The sequence below is a fragment of the Aegilops tauschii genome, chromosome 1 (assembly GCF_002575655.3).
Source record: "Aegilops tauschii subsp. strangulata cultivar AL8/78 chromosome 1, Aet v6.0, whole genome shotgun sequence".
Classification (NCBI taxonomy): Eukaryota; Viridiplantae; Streptophyta; class Magnoliopsida; order Poales; family Poaceae; genus Aegilops; species Aegilops tauschii.
The window spans coordinates 236,675,062-236,687,034 of record NC_053035.3 but is presented as its reverse complement, the minus strand read 5'-3'; positions in this window follow the sequence as shown (position 1 = coordinate 236,687,034).

The window sequence follows — 11,973 nt, the reverse complement described above, 5'->3', positions numbered from 1 at the left end:
CAGCATTTCTGATAAGTATATGTGAATGACATATTGTTGATCAGAAATAATGTAGAATTATTCTGCAAAGCATAAAGGAGTGTTTGAAAGGAGTTTTTCAAAGAAAGACCTCGGTGAAGCTGCTTACATATTGAGCATCAAGATCTATAGAGATAGATCAAGACACTTGATAAGTTTTTTCAATGAGTACATACCTTAACAAGATTTTGAAGTAGTTCAAAATGGAACAGTCAAAGAAAGAGTTTCTTGCCTGTGTTACAAGGTGTGAAATTGAGTAAGACTCAAAGCCCAACCACGGCAGAAGATAGAAAAAGAATGAAAGTCATTCCCTATGCCTCGGCCATAAGTTCTATAAAGTATGCCATGCTTTGTACCAGATCTATTGTATACCCTACACTGATTTTGGCAAGGGAGTACAATAGTGATCTAGGAGTTGATCACTGGACAGCGGTCAAAATTATCCTTACTGGAATAAGGATATGTTTCTCGATTATGGAAGTGACAAAAGGTTCGTCGTAAAGGGTTACGTCGATGCAAGTTTTGACACTAATCTAGATGACTCTAAGTCTCGGTCTAGATACATATTGAAAGAGGGGGCAATTAGCTAGAGTAGCTCCGGGCAGAGCATTGTAGACATAGAAATTTGCAAAATACTTACGGATCTGAATGTGACAGAACCGTTGACTAAAATTATCTCACAAGCAAAACATGATCACACCTTAGTACTCTTTGGGTGTTAATCACATAAGCGATGTGAACTAGATTACTGACTCTAGTAAACCCTTTGGGTGTTGGTCACATGACGATGTGAACTATGGGTGTTAATCACATGGTGATGTGAACTATTGATGTTAAATCACATGGCGATGTGAACTAGATTATTGACTAGTGCAAGTAGGAGACTGAAGGAAATATGCCCTAGAGGCAATAATAAAGTTATTATTTATTTCCTTATATCATGATAAATGTTTATTATTCATACTAGAATTGTATTAACTGGAAACTTGATACATGTGTGAATACATAGACAAACAGAGTGTCACTAGTATGCCTCTACTTGACTAGCTCGTTGATCAAAGATGGTTATGTTTCCTAGCCATAGACATGAGTTGTCATTTGATTAACGGGATCACATCACTAGGAGAATTATGTGATTGACTTGACCCATTCCATTAGCTTAGCACTCGATCGTTTTAGTATGTTGCTATTGCTTTCTTCATGACTTATACATGTTCCTATGACTATGAGATTATGCAACTCCCGTTTACTGGAGGAACACTTTGTGTGCTACCAAACGTCATAACGTAACTGGGTGATTATAAAGGTGCTCTACAGGTGTCTCCGAAGGTACTTGTTGGGTTGGCGTATTTCGAGATTAGGATTTGTCACTCCGATTGTCGGAGAGGTATCTCTGGGCCCTCTCGATAATGCACATCACTTAAGCCTTGCAAGCATTGCAACAAATGAGTTTGTTACGAGATGATGTATTACGGAACGAGTAAAGAGACTTGCCAGAAATGAGATTGAACTAGGTATTGAGATACCGACGATCGAATCTCGGGCAAGTAACATACCGATGACAAAGGGAACAACGTATGTTGTTATGCGGTCTGACCGATAAAGATCTTCGTAGAATATGTGGGAGCCAATATGAGCATCCAGGTTCCGCTATTGTTTATTGACCGGAGACGTGTCTCAGTCATGTCTACATAGTTCTCGAACCCGTAGGGTCCGCACGCTTAAAGTTAGATGACGGTTATATTATGAGTTTATGTGTTTTGATGTACCGAAGGAGTTCGGAGTCCCGGATGAGATCGGGGACTTGACGAGGAGTCTCGAAATGGTCGAGACGTAAAGATCGATATATTGGACGACTATATTCGGACATCGGAAAGGTTCCGAGTGATTCGGGTATTTTTCGGAGTACCGGAGAGTTACGGGAATTCGTATTGGGCCTTAATGGGCCATACGGGAAAGGAGAGAAAGGCCCCAAAGGGTGGCCGCACCCCTCCCCATGGACTAGTCCGAATTGGACTAGGGAGGGGGGGCACGCCCTTCCTTCTTTCTCCTTCTCCCTTCCCTTTTCCTACTCCAACAAGGAAAGGAGGAGTCCTACTCATGGTGGGAGTAGGACTCCCCCCTTGGCGCGCCCTCCTCCTAGGCCGGCCGCCTCCCCCCTTGCTCCTTTATATACGGGGGCAGGGGGCACCCCATAGACACACAATTGATCATTGATCTCTTAGCCGTGTGCGGTGCCCCCCTCCGCCATATTACACCTCGATAATATCGTAGCGGTGCTTAGGCGAAGCCCTGCGTCGGTAGAACATCAACATTGTCACCACGCCGTCGTGCTAACGAAACTCTACCTCAACACTCGGCTGGATCGGAGTTCGAGGGACGTCATCGAGCTGAACGTGTGCTGAACTCGGAGGTGCCGTCCGTTCGGTACTTGATCAGTCGGATCGTGAAGACGTACGACTACATCAACCGCGTTGTGTTAAACGCTTCCGCTATCGGTCTACGAGGGTACGTGGACAACACTCTCCCCTCTCGTTGCTATGCATCACCATGATCTTGCGTGTGCGTAGAATTTTTTTGAAATTACTACATAACCCAACAATACGTTTGGTGCTTGGATCGGTTGGATCGCGAAGACGTTCGACTACATCAACTGCGTTACTAAACGCTTCCGCTTTCGGTCTACGAGGGTACGTGGACACACTCTCCGCACTCATTGCTATGCTTCTCCTAGATAGATCTTGCGTCATCATAGGAATTTTTTTGAAATACTACGTTCCCCAACAGTGGTATCAGAGCCAGGTCTATCATATATGTTATATGCATGAGTAGAACACAAAGAGTTGTGGGCGATAATAGTCATACTGCTTACCAGCAGCGTCTTACTTTGATTTGGCGGTATTGTTGGATGAAGCGGCCCGGACCGACGTTACATGACTGCGTTCATGAGACTGGTTCTACCGACGTGCTTCGCACACAGGTGGCTGGCGGGTGTCTGTTTCTTCAACTTTAGTTGAATCGAGTTTGACTATGCCCGGTCCTTGTTGAAGGTTAATACATCACACTTGATGAAAAATCGTTGTGGTTTTGATGCGTAGGTAAGAACGGTTCTTGCTAGAAGCCCGTAGTAGCCATGTAAAACTTGCAACAACAAAGTAGAGGACGTCTAACTTGTTTTTGCAGGGCATGTTGTGATGTGATATGGTCAAGACGTGATGATATATAAATTGTTGTATGAGATGATCATGTTTTGTAAAAGTTATCGGCAACTGGCAGGAGCCTTATGGTTGTCGCTTTATTATATGAAATGCAATCGCCATGTAATTGCTTTACTTTATCACTAAGCGGTAGCGATAGTCGTAGAATTATTTCATGTATTGGATTTCACTTGCCTGTCTACGGTTCCCTTGCGTGTGCTCGGGATAGGTGTTTTGTATAAATGTTGCTTTTTCCCAATAAACGTTGGTTACATTTCTTTATGATATTTGTACCCGTCACCGGTTTAGCAATAGTTGGCGAGACGACAATGATGCTACGATGGAGATCAAGGTGTCAAGCCGGTGATGATGGAGATCATGACGGTGCTTTGGAGATGGAGATCAAAGGCACAAGATGATGATGGCCATATCATGTCACATATTTTGATTGCATGTGATGTTTATCTTTTATGCATCTTATTTTGCTTAGTACGGCGGTAGCATTATAAGATGATCCCTCACTAAACTTCAAGGTATAAGTGTTCTCCCTGAGTATGCACCGTTGCTACAGTTCGTTGTGCCGAGACACCACATGATGATCGGGTGTGATAAGCTCTACGTTCACATACAACAGGTGCAAGCCAGCTTTGCACACGCAGAATACTCGGGTTAAACTTGACGAGCGTAGCATATGTAGATATGGCCTCGGAATACTGAGACCGAAAGGTCGAACGTGAATCATATAGTATATATGATCAACATAGTGATGTTCACCATTGAAAACTACTCCATCTCACGTGATGATCGGACATGGTTTAGTTGATTTGGATCACATGATCATTTGGATGACTAGAGGGATGTCTATCTAAGTGGGAGTTCTTAAGTAATATGATTAACTGAACTTTAGTTTATCATGAACTTAGTACCTGATAGTATTTTGCAAGTCTATGTTGTTGTAGATCAATGGCCCGTGCTACCGTTCCCTTGAATTTTAATGCATTCCTAGAGAAAGCTAAGTTGAAAGATGATGGTAGCAACTACACGGACTGGGTCCGTAACTTGAGGATTATGCTCATTGCTGCACAGAAGAATTACGTCCTGGAAGCACCGCTAGGTGCAAGACCCGCTGCAGGAGCAACTCCGAATGTTATGAACGTCTAGCTGAGCAAAGCTGATGACTACTCGACAATTCAGTGTGCCATGCTTTACGGCTTAGAATCGGGACTTCAAAGACGTTTTGAACGTCATGGAGCATATGAGATGTTCCAGGAGTTGAAGTTAATATTTCAAGCAAATGCCCGAATTGAGAGATATGAAGTCACCAATAAGTTCTATAGCTGCAAGATGGAGGAGAATAGTTCTGTTAGTGAACATATACTCAGAATGTGTGGGTACCACAACCACTTGACTCAACTGGGAGTTAATCTTCCTGATGATAGTGTCATTGACAGAGTTCTTCAATCACTGCCACCAAGCTAGAAAAGCTTCGTGATGAAGTATAATATGCAAGGGATGGATAAGACAATTCCTGAGCTCTTTGCGATGCTAAAGGTTGCGGAGGTAGAAATCAAGAAGGAGCATCAAGTGTTGATGGTTAACAAGACCACTAGTTTCAAGAAAAAGGGCAAAGGGAAGAAGGGGAACTTCAAGAAGAACTACAAGCAAGTTGTTGCTCAAGTGAAGAAGCCCAAGTCTGGACCTAAGCCTGAGACTGAGTGCTTCTACTGCAAAGGGACTGGTCACTAGAAGCGGAACTGCCCCAAGTATTTGGCGGAAAAGAAGGATGGCAAAGTGAAAGGTATATTTGATATACATGTTATTGATGTGTACCTTACTAATGCTCGTAGTAGCACCTGGGTATTTGATACTGGTTTTGTTGCTCATTTGCAACTCGAAACAAGGGCTACAAATTAAATGAAGATTGGCTAAGGACGAGGCAACGATGCGCGTAGGAAATGGTTCCAAAGTCGATGTGATTGCCGTCGGCACGCTACCTCTACATCTACCGTCGGGATTAGTTTTAGACCTGAATAATTGTTATTTGGTGCCAGCGTTAAGCATGAACATTATATCTGGATCTTGTTTGATGCGAGGCGGTTATTCATTTAAATCATAGAATAATGGTTGTTCTATTTATATGAGTAATATCTTTTATGGTCATGCACCCTTGATGAGTGGTCTATTTTTGTTAAATCTTGATTGTAGTGATACACATATTCATAATATTGAAGCCAAAAGATGCAAGGTTAATAATGATAGTGCAACTTATTTGTGGCACTGCCATTTAGGTCATATTGGTGTAAAGCGCATGAAGAAACTCCATGCTGATGGGCTTTTGGAATCACTTGATGCTTGCGAACCATGCCTCATGGGCAAGATGACTAAAACTCTATTCTCCGGAACAATGGAGCGAGCAACTGACTTATTGGAAATAATACATACTGATGTATGCGGTCCGATGAGTGTTGAGGCTCACGACGGGTATCGTTATTTTCTGACCTTCACAGATGATTTGAGCAGATATGGTTGTATCTACTTGATGAAACATAAGTCTGAAACATTTGAAAAGTTCAAAGAATTTCATAGTGAAGTGGAAAATCATCGTAACAAGAAAATAAAGTTTCTATGATCTGATCGTGGAGGTGAATATTTGAGTTATGAGTTTGGTCTTCATTTGAAACAGTGCTGAATAGTTCCGCAACTCACGCCACCTGGAACACCACCGCATAATGGTGTGTCCGAACGTCGTAACCGCACTTTATTAGATATGGTGCGATCTATGATGTCTCTTACTGATTTACCGCTATCATTTTGGGGTTATGCTTTAGAGACGGCTGCATTCACATTAAATAGGGCACCTTCTAAATCCGTTGTTAAGACACTATATGAACTTTGGTTTGGCAAGAAACCCAAGTTGTCGTTTCTTAAAGTTTGGGGCTACAATGCTTATGTGAAAAAGCTTCAACCTGATAAGCTCGAACCCAAATCGGAGAAATGTGACTTCATAGGATACCCAAAGGAGACTGTTGGGTACACCTTCTATCATAGATCCGAAGGCAAAATATCCGTTGCTAAGAATGGATCCTTTCTATAGAAGGAGTTTCTCTCGAAAGAAGTGAGTGGGAGGAAAGTAGAACTTGATGAGGTAATTGTGCCTGCTCCAGAATTGAAAATTAGTTCATCACAGAAATCAGTTCCAGTGATTCCTACACCAATTAGTGAGGAAGCTAATGATGATGATCATGAAACTTCAGATCAAGTTACTACCGAACCTCGTAGGTCAACTGGAGTAAGATCCGCACCAGAGTGGTACGATAATCCTGTTCTGGAGGTCATGTTACTTGACCATGATGAACCTACGGACTATGAGGAAGCGATGATGAGCCCAGATTCCGCGAAATGGCTTGAGGCCATGAAATCTGAGATGGGATCCATGTATGAGAACGAAGTGTGGACTTTGGTTGACTTGCCCGATGATCGGCAAGCCATAGAGAATAAATGGATCTTCAAGAAGAAGACTAACGCTGACGGTAATATTACTGTCTACAAAGCTTGACTTGTTGTGAAAGGTTTTTGACAAGTTCAAGGAGTTGACTACGATGAGACCTTCTCACCCGTAGTGATGCTTAAGTCTGTCTGAATCATGTTAGCAATTGCCGCATTTTATGATTATGAAATTTGGCAAATGGATGTCAGAACTGCATTCCTTAATGGATATCTTAAAGAAGAGTTGTATATGATGCAACTAGAAGGTTTTGTCGATCCAAAAGGTTCTAACAAAGTGTGCAAGCTCCAGCGATCCATTTGTGGACTGGTGCAAGCCTCTCGGAGTTGGAATATACGCTTTGATAGTGTGATAAAGCATATGGTTTTATGCAGACTTTTGGAGAAGCATGTATTTACAAGAAAGTGAGTGGGAGCTCTGTAACATTTCTAATATTATATGTGGATGACATATTGCTGATTGGAAATAATACAGAATTTCTGGATAGCATAAAAGGATACTTGAATAAGAATTTCTCAATGAAAGACCTCGCTGAAGCTGCTTATATATTGGGCATCAAGATCTATAGAGATAGATTGATACGTCTCCAACGTATCTATAATTTTTGATTGTTCCATGCTATTATATTATCCATCTAGGATGTTTTATATGCACATATATGCTATTTTATATGATTTTTGGGACTAACCTACTAACCTAGAGCCCAGTGCCAGTTTTTGTTTTTCCTTGTTTTTGAGTATCGCAAAAAAGGAAAACCAAATGGAGTCCAATTGACCTGAAACTTCACGGAACTTATTTTTGGACCAGAAGAAGGCCATGGAGTAAAAGAGTTGGGCCAGAAGAGTCCCGGGCTGCCCACAAGGGTGGGGGCGCGCCCACCCCCCTGGGCGCGCCTTCCTACCTCGTGGATAGCCCGGAGACCCCCATGACTTGTTCTCGACGCCAAAACCTCTTGTATATACAGAAACCTCCAGAACATAACCTAGATCAGGAGTTCCACCGCCGCAAGCCTTTGTAGCCATCAAAAACCAATCGAGACCCTATTCCGGCACCCTGCCGGAGGGGGGGATCCCTCACCGGTGGCCATCTTCATCATCCCGGCGCTCTCCATGACGAGGAGGGAGTAGTTCACCCTCGGGGCTGAGGGTATGTACCAGTAGCTATGTGTTTGATCTCTCTCTCTCTCTCTCGTGTTCTTGAGGTGGTACGATCTTGATGTGTCGCGAGCTTTGCTATTATAGTTGGATCTTATGATGTTTCTCCCCCTCTACTCTCTTGTAATGGATTGAGTTTTCCCTTTGAAGTTATCTTATCGGATTGAGTCTTTAAGGATTTGAGAACACTTGATGTATGTCTTGCATGTGCTTATCTGTGGTGACAATGGGATATCAAGTGATCTACTTGATGTACGTTTTGGTGATCAACTTGCAGGTTCCATGACCTCATGAACTTATGCATAGGGGTTGGCACACGTTTTCATCTTGACTCTCCGGTAGAAACTTTGGGGCACTCTTTGAAGTTCTTTGTGTTGGTTGAATAGATGAATCTGAGATTGTGTGATGCATATCGTATAATCATACCCACGGATACTTGAGGTGACATTGGAGTATCTAGGTGACATTAGGGTTTTGGTTGATTTGTATCTTAAGGTGTTATTCTAGTACAAACTCTATGATAGATCGAACGGAAAGAATAGCTTCGTGTTATTTTACTACAGACTCTTGAATAGATCGATCAGAAAGGATAACTTTGAGGTGGTTTCGTACCCTACAATAATCTCTTCGTTTGTTCTCCACTATTAGTGACTTTGGAGTGACTCTTTGTTGCATGTTGAGGGATAGTTATATGATCCAATTATGTTATTATTGTTGAGAGAACTTGCACTAGTGAAAGTTTGAACCCTAGGCCTTGTTTCCTATCATTGCAATACCGTTTGTGCTCACTTTTATCATTATTTACCTTGTTGTTTTTATATTTTCAGATTACAAAAACCTATATCTACCATCCATATTGCACTTGTATCACCATCTCTTCACCGAACTAGTGCACCTATACAAGTTACCATTGTATTGGGTGTGTTGGGGACACAAGAGACTCTTTGTTATTTGGTTGCAGGGTTGCTTCAGAGAGACCATCTTCATCCTACGCCTCCCACGAATTGATAAACCTTAGGTCATCCACTTGAGGGAAATTTGCTACTGTCCTACAAACCTCTGCACTTGGAGGCCCAACAAAGTCTACAAGAAGAAGGTTGTGTAGTAGACGTCAAGCAGTTTCTGGCGCCGTTGCCGGGGAGGTGAGTGCTTGAAGGTATATCTTTAGATCATGCAATCGAATCTTTTAGTTTCTTCTTTTATCACTATTTAGTCTATAAAAGAAAACTACAAAAAAATTGGAATTGAGGATGCCTCATATGCTTCATCTTTTTAATGTCTTTCGTGAAAATAAGGATTCCGATAATTGTGCTCAAGTGCTAGAAGAAGAATGCATTGGAATGTTTGGCACTAAATCTTTGAATGATGAGCATGATTGCAATGTTGTTAGTATGAATTCCTTGAATATCCATGATGCTAATAATATGCAGAGCCAAAAGCTTGGGGATGCTATGTTTGACGAAGATGATATTTTTTGTCCCCCAAGTTTTGATGAGAAAATTTATTATGATGATAGCATGCCTCCTATTTATGATGATTATATTGATGAAAGTGGGTTTGGAAGAGTGTCAACTTTAGGAATTAATGATCCCACTATTTTGGAGGATGTTAAATCTTATTGTGATAATTTTGAAAGTGGATTTGGAGAGGTCATGACTTTATTTAGTAATGAATCCACTATTTCTGAAGAGGTTCCGATTGATTATGAGAATAAAGTTGCTATCTATGATGATTATTGTGATGACATGTATGCTATAAAGAATAATGATAACCATGAAAGTTGTCATCATGATTTTAGTTTTCAATAGGATTATGCCTCACATGATAGTTATTTTGTTGAGTTTGCTCCCACTATTATTCATGAGAAGAAATTTGCTTATGTGGAGAGTAGTAAATTTTCTATGCTTGTAGATCATGAAAAGAATGCTTTATGTGATGGTTATATTGTTGAATTCATTCATGATGCTACTGAAAATTATTATGAGGGAGGAATATATGCTTGTAGGAATTGCAATAATATCAAGTTTCTTCTCTATGTGCTTAAAGTTGTAAAGTTATGCTTGTTTTGCCTTCCTATGCTAGTTGATTATTGTTCCCATAAGTTGTTTGCTCACAAAATCCCTATGCATAGGAAGTGGGTTAGACTTAAATTTGCTAGTCATATTCTTCATGATGCTCTCTTTATGTTTCATTTCTTATCTTTTATGTGAGCATCACTGAAATCATCATGCCTAGCTAGGGGCGTTAAACGTTAGCGCTTGTTGGGAGGCAACCCAATTTTATTTTTGTTCGTTGACTTTTGCCCCTGTTTAGTAATAAATAATTCATATAGCCTCTGTTTAGATGTGTTTTTATGTTTTAATTAGTGCTTGTGCCAAGTAGAACCTTTGGGAAGACTTGGGTGAAGTCTTTATGATCTTGCTATAAAAAACAGAAACTTTAGCGCTCACGAGATTAGTTGCCATTTTTTACTGGAGAGTGATTTTAGGTTGATTATTTTTGAAGATAATTAATATAAAAATTCCTCAGGTCCACCAATTTATTTCAGAAGTTTTGGAGTTACAGAAGTATTCGAATGATACAGATTACTACAGACTGTTCTGTTTTTGACAAATTCTGTGTTCATTGTGTTGTTTGCTTATTTTGATGAATCTATGAGTAGTATCGGAGGGTATGAACCATAGAGAAGTTGGAATACAGTAGATATTACACCAATATGAATTTAGAATGAGTTCACAACAGTACCTAAGTGGTGATTTATTTTCTTATACTAGCGGAGCTTACGAGTTTTCTGTTGAGTTTTGTGTTGTGAAGTTTTCAAGTTTTGGGTAAAGATTCGATGGACTATGGAATAAGGAGTGGCAAGAGCCTAAGCTTGGGGATGCCCAAGGCACCCCAAGGTAATATTCAAGAACAACCAAGAGCCTAAGCCGGGGCATCCCTTCTTTCGTCTTCGTTCATCGGTAACTTTACTTGGAGCTGTATTTTTATTCACCACATGATATGTGTTTTGCTTGGAGCGTCATTTTATTTTCTTTTGTTTTGCTTGATGTTTAAATAAAATATCAAGATCTGAAATTCTTAAATGTTAGAGAGTCTTCACATAGTTGCATTATTATTCGACTACTCATTGATCTTCACTTATATCTTTCGGAGTAGTTTGTCATTTGCTCTAGTTCTTCACTTATATCCTTTTAGAGCACGGCGGTGGTTCTATTTTGAAGAAATAGATGAACTCTCATGCTTCACTTATATTATTTTGAGAGTCTTTATAACAGCATGGTAATTTTCTTTGTTTATAAAACTAGTCCTAATATGATGGGCATCCAAGAGGGATATAATAAAAACTTTCATATAGAGTGCATTGAATACTATGGGAAGTTTGATACTTGATGATTGTTTTGAGATATGAAGATGGTAATATTAGAGTCGTGCTAGTTGAGTAATTGTGTAATTGAGAAATACTTATGTTGAGGTTTGCAAGTCCCGTAGCATGCACGTATGGTAAACGTTGTGTGACAAATTTGAAGCATGAGGTGTTCTTTGATTGCTTTCCTTATGAGTGGCGGTCGGGGACGAGCGATGGTCTTTTCCTACCAATCTATCCCCCTAGGAGCATGCGCGTAGTGCTTGGTTTTGATGACTTGTAGATTTTTGCAATAAGTATGTGAGTTCTTTATGACTAATGTTGAGTCCATGGATTATACGCACTCTCATCCTTCCATCATTGCTAGCCTCTTCGGTACCGTGCATTGCCCTTTCTCACCTTGAGAGTTGGTGCAAACTTCGCCGGTGCATCCAAACCCCGTGATATGATACACTCTATCACACATAAGCCTCCTTATATCTTCCTCAAAACAGCCACCATACCTACCTATTATGGCATTTCCATAGCCATTCCGAGATATATTGCCATGCAACTTTCCACCGTTCCATTTATTATGACACGCTTCATCACTGTCATATTGCCTTGCATGACCATGTAGTTGACATCGTATTTGTGGCAAGGCCACCATGCATAATTTTTCATACATGTCACTCTTGATTCATTGCCTATCCTGGTACACCGCTAGAGGCACTCATATAGAGTCACACTTTG